General features: G+C 38.5%; 1 protein-coding gene across 3 annotated transcripts in view; it reads right to left on the reverse strand.

Annotated features, from left to right (window-relative positions):
* The window catches only part of NMD3 (NMD3 ribosome export adaptor), a 131543-nt gene that overhangs the window by 110633 nt on the left and 326 nt on the right, over positions 1–20584 (reverse strand). The window contains exon 2 of one of the 3 annotated variants that reach the window (XM_078069647.1): positions 7839–7996. The exons of the other annotated variants lie outside the window; for them this stretch is intronic. The gene's annotated coding sequence lies outside the window, so the exon portion shown is untranslated. The remainder of the gene's footprint in view (positions 1–7838; positions 7997–20584) is intronic. 3 annotated transcript variants of the gene reach the window in all.

Raw genomic sequence — 20584 nt, forward strand, 5'->3', positions numbered from 1 at the left:
TTTCTCAATTTTTATGTTAGTTTTCTTAAGCTTTAAAAAATGATGTTGTTTTGGATAACTCTTTAGAGTGAAACTTTGATAAGATAGGTGAAACCTTGATAAGTTTATATTAGAACATAATTCTAGAGTTCTCTTGTTTCAATGTTTTTCTTTTTTAAAAAATTTTATTTATTTATTTATGAGAAATAGAGAGCAAGCATGTGAGCAGAGGGGAGGAGTAGAGGGAGAGGGAGAAGCAGGCTGAACAGGGAGCCCGATGTGGGGCTCGATCCCAGGACCGGGATCATGACCTGAGTCAAAAGCAGACACCTAACTGACTGAGCCACCCAGGTGCCCCTCAATGTTTTTTCTAATGAAAAAATGGCAAGAAAATGGCAAGCTTACATTTTGAAATTTGTTCCTTCCTACCTCCATCCCACTATTAAGCTGGATGTTCTTTTTCTTTTGCCTTTGCTGTGTCCTGCTAAAATTGGATTCTATCCCCAGATGTTTCTCCTCTTTGAGGAGTTTTGTCCCTGAAGGGAGCTTTACTTAGAGAACGTATATGGACCATATCATTCCAGCCTTTTCAGATTTTCCTGCAAGCCTTTGCATTCCCCCCACAGAGAGATACGTAATATTGATTCTATCAAGGAAAGAAGAAAGATTAAACATGTAAATCTGAGATTTAAAAAAAGGAAGAAAAATTTTCTAAGGAAAGTCCTTTTGTGGCTATTACAACAGCTGTCTAATAAAAATAATTGAGAAAATAAGAGAAATTCCCCAAAGTTTCATGTAGAAAGCACCATACTGGTTAACGTTTCTCTTATAAGTAACAGGAACCATTACTAACCAGCTGAAATTTTAAAAAGATAATTTTTCATAAAAAGCAGAGCTGATTCAAATGGCCCAAGGGTAGAACGCAGCCAGGCCAGGAAGGCGCGCCACCCCCTCACCCCCCTTCATGGCTGCTTCAATCTCTGTATCTTCTTTTTTCCTCCTCTCTTACTACACACTGGTTCGGCCTACTTCCTGGTTCATAAGGTGGAAAGTATCCATTGATATCTGAGTTTCCATTTCTTCTGTTCCAAAAATGAGGCAAAATAAGCCTAGAATTTCTAGTCTACATTCCAAATGCCCTCAGAGGGACTGTGATTGGCCCAGCTTTGATTCAGGTGCTCTGAGTGCATGACGAGGGCCAAGAGAGTGGAGGCAAGTTGTGAGAACAGGAGTGTTCCCATTGTGATCGAATGCTGGCAAGGATAGAGACAGGATGAGAAAGAAGAGGGGCAGGGCAAGTGGAAAGAAGAGTCAGTTCTTGGAAAATAGGGAGCCAAACAAACAAAGTGGGTATGAAATCCATATTTTTATTTTCATCAACATTAGACATGGGTATTTTACACATGCCATCTGCTTATGAAGAGTCAGGAGTAAGAAAAACTGGTTCAAAAACTAGAAGAATGAATAAGAACTAGGAGATCTTTTCTACCCCATCTTCAACATTATTTTCTGAAACAAAATCAAGATTGCGAGACATACAATTGCTGCCTGGGAGGTTAGAAGCAATAAAAACAACATAAAACAAAAACCCAAACTGAATTCTGAGTTTTAAAAAGGATATGTTTGCTGAGCACTGTTCTGTTACTTTTTTCAGAAGCAAATTTAGATTCTCCAGTAAACTGAAAATGTGATCGTAGTATGAGCTTCTGAAATATTTTGTTTAAATGGACATGGAGAGGTTAGCTACTGAACTTAATATAAGAAAAACAGACCAAGTAAAATACATATTTTGGAAGCAAATACTTTACAAACTAAGCTATAGGCTCCACTTGAGAAAGATCAGCTATTTGAAATAGCTTTGGTTAGTGAATAGTGAGAAAGTTTGAATCCCCAAAAGATTCATTTTCAGAAGAATACAAGTTGCAGATCCTAGAAAATATTTACTATCAGCTGTCACTGAGTTTTTTTATTCATTGTTTTACTAGTTTTTCATTTTTAAGACGAACAGAACAATAAATCCTCTCAGCCTTTGAAGAGCAAATATTTTTAAGATAAATATCTCAATTCTTCCATCATACTCTTGATAAAGTCTTCTTGGGAAAGATGCATATTACTCATAAATATTTATGGTACATAATTTTTTAAACAAATTTGAAGTTTAGAATATATGCATTAATTTACATTGTATAAAAATGCAGTTACACAGTTATACCTGAGGTGGGCTTCTGTCACAGGAGAAGCCCTCCAGAGAATGAATTGTGTTTTCTCATTTTTGGTGAGGAAAGTCAGCATTGCTTCAACCTTTTCAAACACAAAGAACCTTCCTGCAAATGTACCATGATGGTAAGGGATATTGGTAATGGGGAAGTCTGTGCACCTGTGGGGGCAGGGAGTCTATGGGAAGTCTCTGTACTTTCCTTTCAATTTTGCTGTGAATCTTTAGAAAATCTTTAGAAAAAAAATCTTCCTGATCTTTAGAATATCATTTGAGTTTCTCTCTTAGATATGTAGGTATCTAGGGTAACTGATTGGTTGACTAAATTGTGAAGAAGAGGCCAATGTCCAGTAGGCCCACCAAGAATAACATCCCAGTTTGCATCCGTACACATGAGCAATGACAATTAAGCCATGCCTGCTGCCTGGCTAATCACAGCCATAAGACACTAGCAATTGTTAAATGCATCTCAGGTTCAGAGATGTTAAAATGCTAAATTAAAAAAAAGTGCAGCTTAGAAGCAGCATAATTATTTCAGATGCCTCTCTGATGAGAGAGGTCATTTGAGTTGAAAGAACTGAGCCATGCAAAAATCTGGGAGAAAAACATTCTAGGCAGAGGGAACAGCAAGTGTGAATGTCCAGAGGTAGGATGAACTTGGTGTGTATGTGTGTGTGTGTGTGTGTGTGTTTATTTCAAGTTTTTATTTAAATTCTAGTTAGTTAACATATATGGTAAAATTGGTTTCAGGTGTAAAATTTAATGATTTGTCACTTACATAAAACACCCAATGCTCATCAAAAGTGCTCTCCGATATACCCATCACCCATTTAGCCCATCCCTCACCCATCTTCCTCCATCAATCTTCAGTTTGTCCTCTATAGTTAAGAGTCTTTTATGTTTTGCTTCTCTCTCTCTCTTTTTCCCCCTTTCCCTAGGTTCATCTGTTTTAATTCTTAAATTCCACATATGAGCGAAATCATATGGTATTTGTCTTTCTCTGACTGACTTACTTCACTTGGCATAATACACTCTAGCTCCATCCACATCGTTGCAAATGGCAAGATTTCATTCTTTTTGATGGCCAAATAATATTCCTTTGTGTGTGTGTGTGTGTGTGTGTGTGTGTGTGTGTGTGTGTGTGTACACATATTTTTTATCCATTCATCAGTTGATGGACATTTGGGCTCTTTCCATAATTTGGCTACTGTTGATAATGCTCCTATAAACACCGGGGTGCATGTATCATTTTTGCATCCTTCGGGGAATTTGATGTGTTTAACAGAAGAAAAGAAAGCCAGCATAACAGATAAAATGAGCCATTAATGGGGAGGGTAGAAGGCAGATGAAACAAAGTACTGAGTCCACTTTTGAGGCTGGTTTCAAACACGGCAAAATGAAATGCTGTCCAAGTGAAGACCACATATTGGTTATGTGTCTACATGCAATTATTATTTTATCTGTCCTACATCTAAATATTGCTGACACAGCTACTTAACCAATGACCTTAATTGAAGCTGAATATCGCTAGATTTTTTTAAGATTATTAAATAATTAGGCTCTACAATCAGGAAGGCCCAAGCAGCTTGAGACTGAGACCGCTTACTCTTTGGATTTTGCTAGATGAATACCATTTAGAATCATCATTGTGATAGAGCTTCATCCTGATCCCTTGCATGTATTTCTACTGAATGGAAGTCAGAATTGGAGACTCCCTTGAACTTGAGGCCCAGAACAAAGGGCCTTGACCACTGGGTCAACCACATGCAGTTTTGCAGATAGTTCACATGCAACTCAGGGAACATGCTAGGGCTACAATCCAGCCCAAGTTCCACTAACCCAGCTGTGAGCCTGGCACCACGTTGTATCCAACAAAGGGGGATCTTTTTCTAATTTGCACAAAGTCCCCATATGACTTAGCTTTGGCCCATCCCAACTCCCTCCTCACCTTTCTGGTTTTTGTAACTATTATAATTTGTTTGTATAACACTTTCTAATTTTCACAGGGCTTTAAACTTATCCTCTTGTCACACAAGGCAATCTTCTTACCCCAGTTTTATAGAGTAAACAAAGGATCAGTGAGACCATTGGTTGGTCCAAGGTTTTTCCCTGAGAGTGGCAGAATTGACCCTAAGTCACAGATCTTTAGCTCCGGTCTCACTCTATACCTCGCTGCCTCTAATGTGATTATAGCGGGAGAACCACAGTGCTGGCTGAACTGATGCTCCAGGGCCTGTCTTTCGTTTTGTTGTTGTTGTTGTTTGTTTGTTTTTTCAGATTTTATTTTTAAGTAAGCCCTATGCCCCACATGGGGCTCAAACTCACAACCCTGAGATCAAGAACAGCATGGTCTACTGACTGAGCCAGGCATCCAATCTCCAAGGCCTTTCTAACCACAGAAAGTGCTTTTCCATCCTCTTATTTTTCACATTCACTTTTTTGCTGGGCCAGCAATCCTCCCTCTTCTTGTCTTTGAAGATAGAACAGCTGCTATGACCACTAAAAGTGCTATTTTATTTCAAAAGACAATCACCAATTTTTTCACTTCACATGAACTTTATATTCTCACAATTTTTTCATGGTATAGAAGGGAAATGTGTTAAAGAAAGCAGCATAAAGATGACATAATAGATTCAGATGTTATTCTCTAAATAACTTGTTCTGGTATCTATCATTGTGGTATCACTGCAGAGCATACTGGGTCACAGCGTTTTCCCAATGGGTTTCAATCTCTTCGGGCAACCTCACACTCATCTTTCCATGCCAGGCCTCCTTTTGGTTGAGACCTCAAGAACCCAGGTTTGAATTCTCTCCAACTCATTCTAGAATCACTTCCTAGGTCAGAGTCTGAGGAAACATCCTTAACCATCTTTTCTTAGGTTGTGATCTCTCCCTTTGTCAGAAGGCAGGAACTCTCTCATTTTACTTATCTTCCAAATTCTTTGTTAATCTAGAAGTCAGAATAGTATTAATGCATATGGAGACCAAAACAGGTGAGTGAGAATGTATTCACCTGCTGACTACAAAGAGAGAATAAAGACCGTGCGGTGAATTCTGAATAAAATTGAATTTTATTCAATTCGACCATCCATTAAACTGAGGTTTTATGTTAAAATAGCCTGGGTTTTTATTTGTTTGTTTGTTTATTCATTTTTTAAGATTTATTTACTTATTTTAGAAGGGGGAGGAGGGGCAGAGGGAGAGAGAGTCTCAAGCAGACTCCGTGCTTTGAGCATGGAACCCGACTCAGGGTTCAATCTCATGACCCTCAGATCATGACCTGAGCCAAAATCAAGAGCCAGATGCTCAACCTGCTGAGCCACCCAAGGGCCCCTATAATAGCCTGCTTTTGAAAATGATGATGGCAACAGAAAGTTCTTTGTTTTATTTTGTTTTGCTTTTTAAAAAATGTCCTGACTTGGCAAAATAAGGTCACAAAGCCATAAGAATGGGAGCTATTGTCCTAAGGTCTGTGATACAGGATGAACAAATCCTTACTGTGGAAGATACTTCCATATTCCTCTCATGTGTGTTTTACCCTATGGCCAGAACTGGCTCAGCAATTCTCAATCCATAATGGAAGCAACGTACTTTGCCAAAATATTGCTTGCAATTATTCTGAGAATAGAACCCAGAAAGAACTTATGTACCTATCAAAAAGGAAATGGCTAAATATACCATAGAACAAGGGATAGCATACAGCAGTTAAAAGAATGAGACTGATATAAATATATGACAGTTAAACTCTCTCTAACCGAGTATTTTATGAAAGAAGGAGTGTATTCATTATCTAGTGTATTAGTCTGGGATCTCCAGAGAAATAGAACCAATAAATGTATATCTTCTAAATCCACCTACCTACCTATCTATATACACATAATGATAGAGACATAGATTTATCATAAGGAATTGGCTCATGAATTATGGAGGCTGAGAAGTCCAAGATCTGCTGTTGGCAAACTTATGAAAAAATATTAATTTTTCAAAATCATTGGGATTTCTCTTAATGATAGGAGATTGTGAATTTATTATAAGGAAAAGACAGAACCAATGAATAATGGGTACACACTCCATCAACTAATTGATTTATACAGAAGTTATGCCCTTTGGAAAATATTTGTGTATTTTTGCTAACTTGGGACATCCTCATTATCACCCCTTTGCCCTACAGGGGAGAGGTAACATTTTGCCCTTTACCACTGAGCCCTGGCTGGGACAAGCCCTTCCCTGATCCCCCCACGAGAGCTGAGAAATGTTGGCAGGGAAGCTTAGCGCAGGCAGTCACCTCTTACTGTCCTTAAAAATGGCTTCTGTCAAAGATGCCACCCCCAGTGGGACCCTGCCTTGATTGCCTCCCTGTTTGGCCCCCGTCTATCTTGACGTCTCAAGGTCCACATCATACTCCCAGCAAGGACTCAAAAGAGAAAAAAGTTCTTCTTCTCTAGTTCCTGTACCTCCTCCATCCTTAAATTTTGCACCACAATAATTTACAATTACTAGTCAAGTGGATGATCGCCAGTAGAATTGTTTCCCTTCAAAAGAATCACCACCCAAACAAGGCTATGGTTATTCTAAGCTCCACCCCCTCACAGCCCCCAAGATAATTATGACATATGGCAGCCAACATCAGGACATTCTGGGTTATAGAATCTTAGTGGGCATATCCACAATCCACTCTGTGCTAAACTGGACTAAGTCCAAGCCACTTCTTCAAAGTCCCAGAGGTAGATCAGGTATGCCTATCTCTCCTGCAGCTTTAGAGGTTCTGCTCCTAATTCTCTGTGCATTACTCCACAAAGAAGAACACATATATGCACATCTCCAGCAATAAAAAACCAAATAGAGTAAAATCTAAATCCAAATATGGAAAATAATCCTTTCTCCTACGGAAGACACAAGTCTGCATTGTCTTGGCTTTGCTAAAATACCACTCTTTGGCAAGACACACCAGTTTTACATTACAAAATAAAATATTTGGTTTAGCTTCTCAGTCCATTCTGGTAGCCTCAGTTTCCCTCAGGAACAATACTTTTGTGTCTCTAGAAGTGAGGAACGTTCCAAAACAACACACACAAAGACAAAGGGAAGTCTCCTCCTCTTCCAGTGAAGATTACTGTTGAAGATCTTATAAAAGAGCTTCCCCCATTTCTGGGCTACTGAAAGTTTATAAAGATTAGGGTACAATCTCAATACATTGTGGGTGTGTGAGTGTATATACTATATATTGCAATTTGCAGGGTGATACATGGTAATGTGTGACTATCCCATTGCCCAATAATCCTCAAAAATCTTCTGCCCAATAATTTTAGCATCCTTTGATGATCCTGATGATGATTATAATGGTGGCTGCAAATGGTGATTTTTCTAATTCTACAATTTTTTCCACATTTATTAGCTGGCAGCCTTTGAAAGAAGAAAGCTCACCTCCACCACCACCTTTAGTTTGAGTGTCACTATGGACTAATGGGTTCTTTTCTGACTCAAGATGATATAAACCATTATCATCGTTGTTCTTTTTGATGTTCAGTGTATCACAAATTTGGGCAGCAGGAAAAACTTTAAGCTAATTCCTGTATCTTTCTGACATGTCCCCATTAATTTTGAGTAGTTCCTCAGTTTTTTGCACAAGATGTTTCCAACTTACTGTGTATTTCCTGTATCCCAGACTTAAAATCAGCCATTTCCCCAAAGAAACTGGGTTCCTTTCAGTGGAGAATAGTATTTAGAAATCAGCATCTGTGTACGAGGTATGCCCAGTGTTACTGGAACGTTATTGTTTCTAGGCTTCTTCAGGAGACAGAGCTAGGAAATAAACATTTTTAAAGAAGCATGAGTTAATACTGATACCTCTAATTCAAATCAAATCTAATTTCAAGAGAACGTAATTCTTCCTATCCTCCTCCTATTCCAATCACAATCTCCCTTCTCCCATAGTGAGGAAAGATCTCCTGGTTTCCAACAATTTTCTCATCATACACAAAATAACTTCAGATTTCTTTACTGATAGCATTATAAAAAACAAACCTATGAAGAAAATGTCATTACTTATTCACAATTCTTTTTGTACTTAAAATACCTTCTGTTAAGGGAGTACTGTGCTCAAAAGTAAACTGAATTCTTTTTTCTGAGTGGTTATAGGATCAATGTGATAGTTTCATCAGTACGGTTAATTTGTATCTGTGTTCAATATTAGGGTTTGTTTTTTAAATTTTTATTGATTTAATATGCAAAACATTTACATGGTTCAAAAGTCAAAACTACATAAAGAAGTAAGCTCAGAGCAGTCATACTATTTCAACATTTTCATTAGTTTCTGGTTTATCCATATATATATATATATATATATTTTAAGTAATATGCACATATAGGGGCACCTGGGTGGCTCAGCTGGTTAAGTGTCTGATGTTGATTTCCGCTCAAGTCATGATCTCAGGGTCATGAGATTGAGCCCAGTGCTGGGCTCCACTGCTTGGGATTCTCCCTTTCCCTCTTCCACCACTGGTGTACACTTTCTTTAAAAAAATAATAATATGCAAATATATATGTTGTCTTATTCCCCCATTCCTACAAAAATATTTGTATTATATATACTCCTCCACAACTTTTTTTTTTTTTTTTTAAGAATTTATTTATTTGACAGAGAGTGAGATAGCGAGAGCAGGAACACAAGCAGGGGGAGTGGGAGAGGGAGAAGCAGGCTCCCAAGGAGCAGGGAGCCCGATGCGGGACTTGATCCCAGGACCCTGGGATCATGACCTGAGCCGAAGGCAGACGCTTAACGACTGAGCCACCCAGGCGCCCTTCCACAACTTTTTTTTTCATTTAACAATATTCCTTGAAAACACTCCAAGTCTGTTTATAGAGATCTCTGCTGCATAGGCTGTTCTCTATTCCTGCCATGAAAATTGATTTATTTAAACTTTTATCTCTACTAGGGACAATTTTAGAAATTTTAAGTTTCCTAGGAAATTATTTCTTTCAACTAGATTTTCAAGTGCATTTGCACGAAATTGTACAAAGTAGTCTCAAACTTTAAAAAACTTCTACCATTGCAAAGTTTAGATCTTCCTTGTCATTTCTCATTTTGTGCATTTTCCCCTTTGTTTCCTCTCTTGATTAGGTTAGCTGGTAGTGTGTCTATTTATTTTTTGCCTAAGAACTGTTTTATTTCCTTTTCCCGAAGATTTATTAGTTCTGTTATTTTTTCTTTTCCAATAATTAATTTCTGCTTTTTAATCTTTATTATTTTCTTCTTCCTGCTTTCTTTGGTTTCTTTTACTGTTTGCTTAAAGGTTTGGAATTGAAAGTTCAGTTCATTTAGTTCCATTTTCCTCTACTTTTACTGATAAAATTATTTTAAGCTATTGCTGTTTCTCCTGTCATTGCTCTAATTATCCCTCTATCCCCCATATTTCCTGTAAAATAAGTTAGAAGCCTAATTAGATTTTTTTATGCAAGAATACTCAACGGATGGTTGTGTACTTTCAATTACATCACACCACAAAGTACACATTATTGTCCTAGCTTTATTGTTGCTAAAATTGATCATTGGGCTCTGGTGGTGTAGCCAGCTTTCTCTATTGTAAAGTTCCCTATCAACATTTTACCCAATATTTTTAGTAACCTTAGGTGATGTTTCCCAGATAGCCTTTATATCATTAGAGGACGCAAAATGGTGATGGTCTATCCTATCATTGCTTCTTTATTCATAGCTGGCACTCATTTACAAAAAACTTTTCCTCAGGGCACCTGGCAGGTTCAGTCGGTAGAATGTGTGACTCTTGACCTCGGGGTGTGAGTTTGGGCCCCACATTGGGTGTAGAGATTACTTAAAAGTAAAATCTTAAAAAACAAAAACAAAAACCTTCCTCATCTATGAAGAACTATTCCTCACTAATTATTTATTTATACAGGAAAGGCAGGATACTTGATTAACCCCCCCATTCATCAATGTTTAAATTACATTACTTAGTAATCTGGCAACCTCCAATGGTAACCAATGTGTTCTTTAAAGCATCATCATGAACAGATTTATACATATTTGATGTTTCAATTCATTACAGTCATTACTGTTTTTGCTTAACTTTTAAAATTTTATACTTGTATCTCTTTTACAGTGAAAATCTCAAATTCTAATGGTATTAACACAATTATATCTGTCTTTTCCTATGTCATCACTATTTTTACTACAAATAAGACAACCAAATGCAGTATAAAATTTCTTCACAGTTCGTTTTTCTTTAGAATACATCCTACCAGGGGTATACTGTATTTTAAAATGAAGTAATTGTTTTATCTACATAGCTATGATACCAAATTGATACATGGTTATGTTCATTTGTTTCCATTTGTTTTCAATTTTAGGGATTTATTTTTCCTGTTTTCTAATTATATAAACCGTTTATATGGTTCAGAAGCCAAAACTATATTAACAAGATGCACCCACAGAACTTTTTCTTCTATCTTTGCCCTTTTATCCTGCACTCTCTCCCCCAATATAGGAAACCATTTTTATTAGTTTTTGATGTATTGTTTCATTGTTACTTTGTGAAAAATATAAACAAATGTTTTCCCACCATACCAATATTTTCTCACCATTTCTCATACAAAAGGTAGCGTACCATAACTTGCATTTTACTTTATTTCACTTAACAATATAGCCTGGCTATTGTTCCATACCAATATATCAAGATATTTCTCATTCCTTTCTACAGCTGCATAGTTCTCCACTGCTTAGATGCACTGTAGTTTATTAAACCAGTTCCCTGTCACTGGACATTTGAGTGGTTTACAGTTTCACAGGTTTGTGCCTGTAATTTCATATTTTTGAAAGTATATCTTTGGGAGACAATCCTAGAAGTGAGATTGTTGGGTCAAAGGTAATATTGCCAAATATCACCCCCATGGTGGTTATACATTTTGCCTTTCCACAAGCAAATGTGGTTTTCCTCTACATTTTCTTCTGAGTTTCATGGTTTTAGCTTCTATGTGTAAATATTTGATCCATTTTTAGTTAACTTTTATATATGATGTTAGGTCAGGGTCCAACTTCATTCTTTTGGACATGATATCCAGTTGAAAAGACTGGATTTTCACCATGAATGATATTGGCACCCTTGTTCAACAACACCCTTGTTGAAGTCATTTGAACATACAGATGACAGTTTATTTCTGGGCTCTCTATTCTATTCCTTTGGTCTTATTGCCAAAACCACACTGTTTTGATTACTATAGTTTTGTAATAAGTTTTTAAATCAGGAAATGTGAGACCTACAACTTTGTTCTCTTCTTTTTCAAGATTACTTTGGTTATTTGGGGGCCCCTGAGATTCTGATGAATTTTAAAATGGATTTTTCTATTTCTGCAAAAAATGCTATTTGAATTCTCATAGGGATTGCATTGAATCTGTAGATCACTTCGGGTAATACTGATATTTCACCAATAGTAAGTCTTTCAGTCCACGAATACAGAATACCTTTTTTTTTTTTTAAGATTTTATTTATTTATGAGAGTCGGGGAGTGAGGGAGGGAGTGGAAGAGCAGAGGGAGAGGGACAAGCAGACCCAGTGCTGAGTGGGAGCCTAACGTGGGGCTTGATCTCAGGACCCTGACCTGAGCAAAAACCAAGATGGGACGCTTAACTGACTGAGCCACCTAGGCACCCCCAGAATATCTTTCCATTTATGTCTTCTTTCATTTCTTTGAGCAATGTTTTATAGTTTCCAGTGTATGAGTCTTTCTAAGTATTTTATTTTATTTTTTTAAGATTTTATTTATTTGCGAGAGAGAGAATGAGAGACAGAGAGCATGAGAGGGAGGAGGGTCAGAGGGAGAAGCAGACTCCCTGCTGAGCAGGGAGCCTGATGTGGGACTCGATCCCGGGACTCCAGGATTATGACCTGAGCCAAAGGCAGTCGCTCAACCAACTGAGCCACCCAGGCGCCCACTTTCTAAGTATTTTATTATTTTTGCTGTTGTAAATGGAGTTGTTTTCTTAATTTCCTTTTCTGATTGTTCATTGTTAAATATTTCCCTTATTATAGAAAGATTGAGCATCTTTTCATACACTTAGAGGCTATTTGTATTTTTTGGTGGAACTGTCTGTTCATATCTTTTACTCATTTTCTTATTGTATTGTTAGTATTTGATTCTCAATTTTTAGGAGCTCGGTATATTACTAATGTTAGCTCTCTGGATAGGGGTTTGAGTTACACAGGTGTATGCATGTCAAAAATCAGTGAATGTACACTTAAGTTTTGTGCATTATTGCGTTTAAATTTTATGTCTGGAGACATAAACAAATATTGAACTCTGATTAGTGATAAACATGTAGAAGTACTTAAAAAGCAGTATACTGATGTTTGCGGTTTACTTTGAATGCATCGAAAATAATATGAGTGGATATATGGGTGTTTCCTACATAATTTTTTTCAAATTTGCTATATGTTTGACAATGTTCATAATGAAATACCGAGAAAAAATAGTAGCCCTTTAATCATATACAATACAAATATTTTCTCCAAGTTGTCATTTTTTCTTTTATTTTTCTTAAGGTTTTTTTTCTCATGAAAAAATGTTTTTAAAATTATTTATAGATGTATTTGTGAATCTTTTATTGCTTAACTTTGAGTCACATTGTGCAGAGTTTTCCTTCTCTTAAAAAGCAATTCATCCATTACTTTTTTCTAGTACTTGCATTATTTCCTCTGTGTGTGTGTCTGTCTCAGCCAAAACATTATTTTTAAAGAAATAAATCATTGTGGATCCAGTGAAGTGCCCTGGGCACCCTAGTCTCTGTCCCTTTATCCCATCCCCAGGAGTAATCACTAAGCTGATTTTGGCATTTATCACTTTTGTGCTTTGGTTATATATGTTTACCATACACGTATATTTACAAACAATATATAGCTATGGCTTTCACATCTGTAAAACATACTCACAAATAGCACCTTTCTGGAACTTGTTTTCTTTGATCAATGTCATATTTTTGAAATTCATCCAAGATAAGAAATATAGCTCTAATCCATTCATTTTAAATGTTAACATAAAATTCTTCCTAAGAAAATACTGCATTTATTTATCAGCCTCCCATGTATTTTTAGTTTGTTTCAAATTCCCCTCATTAAAAGACAGCTGTCATAAACATTCTTGCAGATATCTTCTTGTATGCATGTGCAAGGGTTTCTCCAGGGAAGACACCTAAGAGTGGAGTTGCTGGTTTATAGGACATGCACATCTTCAGTCTTGCTAGAGAGGTGGTACAACTTGCTAGAGAAGTGATACACAATACCTTCACCAGCAGTGACTATATACTGACAACCTGGTATTACTGGACTTTAAAATTTCTGGCAGATATGTAAGTATATCTCATTGTGGCTTTAATATGCATTTCCTTGATTCCTATGAAAATGTGCCTCTTTTCAAACATTTATTGACCATGCAGATTTCCTCTTCAGTGAATTACCTGTCCATATCTTTTGTTAGTTTTTCTCCTGGTCTATGCAGGGCAGCTTCATGGGCATGGGACTTATGCACTTAGAAGTGTGCTTTGTTTAATGCTCTGCTGTTGCTATCCTGAAATTCTTAATAATTTTTTAACAAGGGTCCCTGCACTTTCATTTTGCACCACAAATTATGTGCCTGGTCCTGAGCTTGAGCCATGTTTGAAATGAATTTTGAAAGATGAAAAGGGATTCATATAGATCTGCTGTTCAACATGGTGGCCACTTAGCTACATGCGGCTACTTAAAATTAAGTAAAATTAAAAATTCAATTCTTCAGTCTCATGAGCTACATTTCATGTGCTCAGTAGGTACAAGTGGTTAGTGTCTACGGTATTAGAAAGCAGAGAGCATGTTTATCTTTACAGAAAGTTCTATTGGACATTGCAGCTCTAGACTCTTCTGCCTGAAGTATGGCCCACCGACTAGGAGTATCCCATCACCAATCAGTCTGTTAAAGTGCAGAATCTCATACTCCATCCAGGGACCTACTGAATCAGAATCTGCTTTCAACAAGACATCCCCTACCCCCCCAGTGATTCTCACGCACATTCAAGTTTGAGAAGCACAACTACAGAAGACATAGGCCTTCGGTGAGTTAGATAGGTGAGTTCCTAGGGTGGAGGGAATCAGAGAGTGAAACTACATTCTGAGGGTACAGTGGGTACAAAGACAAGTACATGAAAATGTACCCACAGTAGGAACCAGAACAGAAGGAACTGATAGGCTGAGGCAGATTGTGAAGGGCTTTATAGCCCTTTGGATTATGCCCTGCAGGGAACCACTGACCAATTTAAAACAAGAGTGCATGAAAAGATTTGGGTTTGAGGAAGACTGCTCAATGTGAAAGACCAGACAGGCAACCCGGATGTCAGGGGAGTGGACAGAAAGCTAGGACATAAACCCAGGTGTGAGATAAAGCTTTCTAGGGAGCACATGATGGATCAGAAGGGCAGGGGTCTCAGAGAGAGAGAGAGAGAGAGAGAAGCCACAGGATTTTGGTGACTGACTGGACCTGTGGAGTTAAGGGAGAAAAAGGAAGAACTGAAGGTCAAACTTGGGTGACTGATAAATGGGGCTGCTTTTAACCAAATCAGGTGTCCAGAGAATAAAAAGATTTTATGAGGTTGACTTGGACATGTTAAATCTGAGGTATTCTGGGACATCTGTTCACTGGTTTCCTCACCTGCCAAATGAAGACAGTGATAGCATCCATCCCCCAGCACTGATGCATTAACAATCAGCTGATACAGTGTATGTGAATACATACACTTTGTTAATGTTCAAGCCATAGACATGTCATCTAGCATCAGCCCTGCACGTACCCACAGTCTGATGGAAGGACACAGAGGAGAGCCTGAAATACTGCCTGCCTTTGCACCAAAGCAGCACCATCCATCTAGTTCAGTAAGATAGGAGATGCTAGAGGAAAATGCTGAAGAGAATGAAAAATGTGGACAGTCAAGTAAGAAAAATAAGATAACAAATCATCAATTAGAAATACACCCCAGCTGCTTCTAAACATAATAAATTGTCAAAGCTTTCCATCAAGTAGAAGAAGACAGAGTTACAATGAGATTTCGGAGAAAACACATATTAAAAAATTCAACTGAGCAATTAGTAGCAGCATTTACTGTAGATTAGAAACCCTCTCCAGAATCACTTCTGCTTTGGAAGATACTCAGCAGATATTACAAACTGTTGTTATGTTTCGATTTTCATCTGCAGACAAATTTAAAGTTAAAATGTAGTAAGTCTTTAAAGGTAATTGCTAGTTCAAACTTACCATTAAGCAGACTGCTTCCTAACTCTTGATTATGTATTTGGAAAATGTCTAGGAAGTTTAATCATCTGATAGGTTAGACAGTATCGGGGTATGAAATATAATTCTTTGATGCATGCTGTTCTTCTAGAATTTATAGTTAGTGCTGGGATTCTTAAATTTGTTCTGCTTTTGTGAAGTAAGCAAACGATCTGACTTGAAACTTCATAAAACTATTCAGTTAAATTCAATGCATATTTGTTGAAGATATATCAGCCAGGCAGGGTGGGAGGGCATGATCACTTCTCTCAGTAAGTGGATAATCTCAAGGCAGGGGCACTTTTTTTTTTTTTTTTAGATTTTATTTATTTATTTGACAGAGAGAGAGCACAAGTAGGCAGAGCGGCAGGCAGAGGGAGAGGGAGAAGCAGGCTTCCCGCGGAGCAGGGAGCCCGATGCGGGGCTCGATCCCAGGACCCTGGGATCATGACCTGAGCTGAAGGCAGATGCTTAACGACTGAGCCACCCAGGCAGGGGCACTTCTAAACAAGTACTGAGGAAAGTGAGTCAGTGCTCACAGAATCAGAAACAGGATGGTAAGTATAAAGGCATCATAAAGCGCGAGGGATTCTTTCCATCTAATCAAACCTCTCAACCTTCCTGCTAGCTTACAGGAAATGCAGGAGCTAGAGAAATGCAGTATGGATATAGGAGAGAGTAAGACAATAAGCTGCCATCGGAGATCATAAATTCGAAGTTTTATGACTCAATTTGAAATGATCTGAATAAGGCTCTGAGAGCCAGTCTAATGTCAAGGTCATCATCAGCCCTTGATCTCCCTTGGTGGGGCACACAGCAGAAATCTGCCATTTAGGTCAGCTAGCTGTGGCCACAGTATCTGCAGCAACTCCCATAGAGAGTGAGAGACTATTACTATTTGCCCAGCCCTTGAATTCAAATTGGCCTCTGGGTTTCCTCTGATCCACGAAATGTGGCATATGTGACCTTGTTGACTCCCCAGGTTATGCTTTAATAAGTCTGACAGCTTCCACCTGCATAGATGCTGCCCACACATGGACAATGTAGCCTGTGAAGGTTGAGGGGCCACATCCTCCTGTCAATGAGAGAATCCTCCCGGAAGATCCTCCAGGAGAAGAATCGTGGCCCTCAGCGGATAGCATCACCAACTGCCAGACATGTGAGACTACCTTGGACCTTCAGCTCAACTGACTCTTCAATTCAGGGTTTGGAAAACTACAGCTTAAGGGCCAAATCTGGCCCTCAGACTGTTTTGATGTTGGGCCCTTGAGCTAAGAATAGCTTTTGCTTTTCAAAGGTTTGCAAAAAAAAAAGAAGAAATAAATAAGAATAATATGCAACAGAGACAAAGCCTAAAATACGCATTATTGGGCCCTTTATAGAAAATTTTGCTGATCCCTGCTACAGCTGAACATAACTGTGTAAGCCCAAACAAAACCACAAAGGAACCAACCAACCAACTCTCAGAATTGTGAGAAATATCAAACATATATTTTTAATACATGCGAGAGTTTGTTCTACCGCAATGGGTAACTGAATCATAAGCTGCCAAATGCTACACAATGAACAAAGAGACTGCCTCAAAGGAAATAATCTCTAAAAGGTTTTGGACCTTTTCTTCTCACTCATTTAATTTAGGTGGATTTCTTATCCCAATCTGGCTGTCCATGGCTCTGTTTTTCATTCTAGGGAGATTTTGGCAGCTACAAGCACACACACATACTAGTTATTCATGGGATGTTCAAAACATTTTTAGAGCAAGTATTGGGGGACACCTGGCTGGCTCAGTCAGCAGAGCATGTGACTCTTGATCTCGGGGTTGTGAGTTCGAGCCCCACATTGGGTGTAGAGATTACTTAAAAATAAAAAATCCTTAAAAAAAAACAAGTATTGGGGCACCTGGGTGGCTCAGTCGGTTAAGCAACTGCCTTCGGCTCAGGTCATGATCTCGGGGTCCTGGGATCAAGCCCCGCATTGGGCTCCCTGATCGGCGGGAAGCCTGCTTCTCCCTTTTCCACTCCCCCTGCTTGTGTTCCCTCTCTCGCTTTCTCTCTGTCAAATAAATAAATAAAATCTTTAAAAAAAACAAAAACAAAAAAAAACCAAGTATTAAACTGTAACTTTTCTAAAATAAAAAATACAGAATTTATAAGATAAAATATCAATGTCCTAAAGCATCCTTCCAAATACAGAGGTCTTTCCACCCCCTTGATTAACTATTTGCAATGGAGCTTGCCTAGTTTTGTTATCAATGGACTTCCTTTCCTTAGGTAAACTGTCAGCCAAGGTGGGGTGAAGAATGGCTGTGATAAAGGCATTAGGTAGCAATAATCACTTTACCCTTTGCAAAGGGCACAGCCACCTGCCAGGGCTGGAACCAGGAAAAGAATCACAACAGTGATTTAGACCTGAATATTCACTTAGCCTGAACTTCCACTACTACTATCTAAATATAGTTTTGTTGTATACCCATTTTAACTCCTATATTCACCTATATTATTTTTATTTTTCAGAGAACCTTCAAATTATCACAAATGATTTTTAAATGCATATTTCACTCCTCTATTCTTTCCCTTTTGCGGACAAAGGAAAGCAGCAGTCTGACAAGGAAGCAGCAGCAGGTGAACCAAGGAATCTGTAAACCAGAAGAAACAGTAGGCCATATTTACAGCTGAAGCAAATGTGTGGGTTACATCTGGGGATGGCCAGTTATGGCTAGGCTCAAAGTTCAATAGATGAGATGACACAGACCCACCAGATTTTGAGCAAAGGAATAATACGATCAATACCACACATCTGGATTTGCATTTGGCCTAGAGCAGTGTGGTAGCTCCTTTTCAAATATTTCCCTCCTCTCCCACAGTGGGCCTCATCTCCTGGTGATCATGCCCTTGTCTGATCTCCTCCACTTGAAACTTGAATAGTCCTTCACTTGCTTTTAACCAATAGAATGTGACAAAAATGACACTACATCACTTACAAGGCTCGCTTCTGCCTTGCGGCTTCGGGCTTTGGGACTTTTAGTATGCTGACTCTGATGAAATTCAGGTCAACGGTTAGGGGCAAGAGCAGACACTAATTAGCTGATGCAAATGAAAATCACTGATACAACCCAGTGACTTAGACCAACTTACAGAAATTGTCCTCTTCTGAGAAGTAGGGATATAGGTTGTCTGTTTAGAACTCTCCATTTGTCTGTGCAATAGATGATGCCCTTTGAGAGTTCTCTTGGGGAAGTTGAGGCGGTCATTGTTATATAGAGTAAACTTGACATAGCTCTTGCCCAGCACAGCTTATGAGCTTAAAACGGATGAGCTCACATCCATAGATACTTATATGAGTCAGAGACCAGAGGACCACAGGCAGAGATAACATACAGCATTACATACTCTTGATTTGTTTCTGTTATTAGAACGGAGTGGGTAGTATACATCAGGTATGCCCAGGTACATATAGGACACTCCTGGATTTTACAAAATCTTCTTTTTCTTTAAGATTTTATTTATTTATTTGACAGAGAGTGAGCACAAGCAGGGGGAGCAGCAGGGAGAGGGAGAAGCAGGCTCCCCACTAAGCAAGGAGCCCGATGAAGGGCTCAATCCCAGGACCCTGAGATCACGACCTAAGCCAAAGGCAGACACACTTAACTGACTGAGCGACCCAGGTGCCTCTATAAAATCTTCTTAAAGCATACATCACAAGACCTATAGAGAGCACCACTGCTTTTACAGAATTAACCACAGGAACTCTAAAGTGGCCCAAACTCTAAAGAGACCAGAGTTTTACTGTTCTTTGAATAAAGCTAGAATTTAATTCAATGAAGCATCTATCACAAGGTGATCTGAGGTAGTAGGTACCAGAATGAACCAGATGATTACTCTGCTCACCCAGATGAATGGATTTTTAACCTGTGTTCTCCTTGCAGGAATCTAAGATTTTCTCCTACAAAGAGTTCCAAAGTCTCCACTCCCTGGATTACCTATTAACCACAAAAGGGAAAGTAGACTTTATAATGGACTATATAGAGAAATCTGTAGGACAATTCAGATTTCAGTTGATACTGGGGCAACCTAATATTATATATTTAAAAATTAATATTATGTGTTTAATATTCAATACTATGTTCTTCCGGATGGGAAACAATATGAAGAGCACCTCCTAAAGTCTGAAGGATTCTTTACATCTAATCAAACGTCTTGATCTTCCTTCTAATTTACAGTAAATGCGGGAGCTAGAGAAAAGGTTAAATGATATCAGGAGGAATAAAAGGTCAAACAAATGGAGAGAGCAGAACCCTCTGTCAGGTTACTGTCCTAGACTCTCCAAAAAGTTAATGCCATGAAAACAAAAAAATGTGGGGGGGGGGGGGAGTTGTTCTGCATTAAAAGAGAGGAACATAACAAGTGCAACGCATGAATCTTCATTGGACTATCTTTCTACAAAACCAATGTATAAGACATCTTTTGACAACTGGAGAAATTTGCATATGGGCTAGATATCAGGTTATATTATCACATTATTAAGTTTCTTAGATATGATTAAGTTTCTTCTGCGGTTGCACAGAAGGATGTCTGTCTTTATACTTAGGAAATGCAGGGTGAAATATTTAGGCGAGAGAAAAAGGTTAACACTTACTCAACCTTGGAGTTAAGTACTTGGGTACTCCCTGAACTATTCTTTCAACTTTCCACGCGGTGATGCTGGAGCCAAGCCGTTCACAGTCCCACAGCCAAACGGCCTGAATGGGGAACTGTTTTCAGATGGCACTATGCCAGCGGTGTCGGGAGAGGAGCGGAAACATTATTTCTGGATTAATTCAACCACCTCCACCCAAGACCGGCACGACCAGAAGAACCCATACAGCAACACCCAGCTCCCACGCCTAAAAGCCTCACCACTTCTTCCAGTTAGTGAAGACTCTGGGTAGGACAGACTTTGAATTCTCCAGACCAAAGAAGAGTTTCGAGATGAATTCACCGAAAGCAAGCGACTTCCTGGTACTCCTGTTCATACACCAGACCATTGTAACCTGACGTATCCACCCCCCACCCCTTCATTCTCCATCGATTCTAGAAGAACGCACATTTC

The sequence above is a fragment of the Halichoerus grypus genome, chromosome 1 (assembly GCF_964656455.1).
Source record: "Halichoerus grypus chromosome 1, mHalGry1.hap1.1, whole genome shotgun sequence".
Classification (NCBI taxonomy): domain Eukaryota; kingdom Metazoa; phylum Chordata; class Mammalia; order Carnivora; family Phocidae; genus Halichoerus; species Halichoerus grypus.